Below are 2,500 nucleotides of genomic sequence, written 5' to 3'. Positions count from 1 at the left end.
TCTCTCTCTCTCATGCTTTTTTCTCTTTCTCTCTCTCTCTCTCTCTCTCTCTCTCTCTCTCTCTCTCTCTCTCTCTCTCTCTCTCTCTCTCTCTCTCTCTCTCTCTAACTTACTCTCTCTATTTCACTCACTCTCTCTTCTTCTTTATCTGTCTGTCCTGCCTATCACTGCCTGTCAGTCTGCCTGTCCTTTTTCTCTCTCATTCTCTCTCTCCTTTTCTCTCTCTCTCGAACTATATATCTATTTGTCCAGACAGACAGATAGATAGATAGATTGATTGAAAATCCCAAAAGTATTTGATGAAATCGCACGTTCACTAACAAAATGGAACATATAGATTACCGTGTGACTTAAAAGACTATAGAATTTTCAGTTAATGATCAACATTCAGAAAACGTTAGACGCGCTTCCTAAGTGAAAACCCACAGTAAGCAAATGATCAGCTGTCAGCCTTAGTCCCCCTTTGGCTAAACACATCATGGCCACAAACTCTTGTTTATGCCACATTCTCGCAATTCACGAGAGGACGACGTTAATGTGCGAGATAACACGATAAGCGTTTGGCTGGATGTTGTTTTGAAACAATGGTTGCGAGGCTGTAAAACCTCAAGTGCATTTGGTATGCAGATCGTCTTACTCGCCTAGGAGAGGGGAGAGGTTGGGGAAGAGGGGAGTAGTGGGAGGAATAGAAGGAGGAGGAGGAGGAGGAGGAGGAGAGAGGGGAAGGGGGAGGAGGAGAGGAGAGGGACGGACGAGTGGCTCAGAACATCTGAATAGCCTCTTGCCTGTGTATTTTGTTTCGCATATTTCTTTCTTCGTTTTTTTCTCTTCTGAAACACTTTGCCCACTTCGAAATACCTTGGGAGATATATTGATTGGATGTGGGGGTGGGGGGGGTCGAATCCTAACAACTCTTTCTATCCCCCCCCCCCCTCCTTTTCCCTCTTCTCTATCTCTCACAGCTTTCTCCCGTTTAACCCTTCTGCCTCCCCCTCCCTCCCCCTCCCCCCCCCTTCCGCGTTTCTCCACCCGCGTCCGTCATTTTGAAACGCTTTTCTAAAGATCTTTTCTAAAGATTCTATTTTGCCTACACAACAGGGACCTCCCAAGGGAGTGTTGAGAATGGCGATAGATCTTGAATCCAATTTTACCTGAAGCTTTGAGTTGGTGGGAGTTTGTTTGTTCGTGTGTGTATGCACGCGCGTGCGTGTGTGTGTGTGTGTGTACGAAGGATTGTGAATGCGGTTATTTGAAGATGAAGAATGTTCGTACATGTCTGTCTGTGTTTTAAAGGCACATATTGACAAGGCATATTTGATGTTATTTGTTACTTGTGATGTTATTTGCGTGTTCGTATATGCAATTGCGTTGCTACAAACGCGTATATAGAAAGGAAGAGGAGAAAATTGAGTAAAAGATTGCATACATCAGTAAGTGCAAACCCGATGTTGCTTGCCTTCCATGACAGACAATCTCTTCATGTGCTGCATAAAGAGAGGAAATTCAAGCAATCCATTTTTCAAGTCAAGAGTGAAACAGTCAATCTGCCTTCAGTCCATGTTCTATTTGCCATTCAGAGTGTGCAAGTTTCGGATATTTCATTTTACTTCGATCTTTTGAAAAATGTCTTTTCTCGAGGTCAAGTGGATTAGTTTAGGCTTCAAATAATCTTGCTTTTATGTTCGTTTTGATAATGTATATATATTTTGTTTGATTTACTTACGCTTTTTACGTTTATGTGCATTTTTCCTTTTGTACGTTTTGGAATAAAATTGTTAATCAGATTGCCTCTCTAGCTGTATATATAATATCGAAAGTTAATAGTTTCACTCCTTTGTGATCTTCATGCCATGGTACTTGTGAATCATCAAGGTTATTTTTTTTCGCTTTTGGTATTTCATTTAAACATCTAAGTTCATGATAGACTCCTGTTATCTTTAAGGATATATGGCTATCAGGGACTACTCCTCTTTTTGATTTAGCGCATGTTCAATTCTGATTGCTTATTTACAGAAAATAAAAGGTGCTAAAACAGATCGATTATCTTAAAAGAGATCACGAAAGAATCTTCCCTTTTAATTTCTTAAGAGAATAGGAGAGACTAAAACCTCGCGAAATAGAAAGAGACGAGACACAGATATCTTTCTGGACAAGAGATAAAATAAATTTGCAGCGGGAGGAGGTGGAGGAGGGGGGGGAGGGGGAGGAGGGAGTACCAGAAAAGGATCGAAGAGAACAAAGGAGAGAGAGACAGAGAGAGGCAATGAAGGAAAAGTATACGAGTCAGGGGAAAGAGGGACAATAGATTGCGGAGACAGTTGCGGATTAAGGAGAAGAAGAGAAAAGAGGGAAAGAAAGAAAGAAAGAAAGAGAGAAAGAAAGAAAGAAAAAAAGAAAATCAAGACAAGGCTTTCCCGTGGGGTTGAAACAGACGCACAGCCGCCGGAGCCACAAACCAACGCGAAACGCCGATGTCTGGAGGAGTATATTCTCCATTCTC

The 2,500-nt window shown here is 41.8% G+C and overlaps 1 protein-coding gene across 3 annotated transcripts in view; it reads left to right on the top strand.

The window, feature by feature from the left end:
* LOC122263048 (glutamate receptor ionotropic, NMDA 2B) overlaps positions 1 to 2,500 on the top strand; it is a 786,594-nt gene that overhangs the window by 685,224 nt on the left and 98,870 nt on the right. The gene's annotated exons all lie outside the window — the stretch shown is intronic.

The sequence above is a fragment of the Penaeus japonicus genome, unplaced genomic scaffold, assembly GCF_977035675.1.
Source record: "Penaeus japonicus unplaced genomic scaffold, GWHDUDI00000001_assembly GWHDUDI00000022, whole genome shotgun sequence".
Taxonomy (NCBI): domain Eukaryota; kingdom Metazoa; phylum Arthropoda; class Malacostraca; order Decapoda; family Penaeidae; genus Penaeus; species Penaeus japonicus.
Note: the sequence above shows the minus strand (reverse complement) of the source record. Positions and strands in the feature narration are given on the sequence as shown.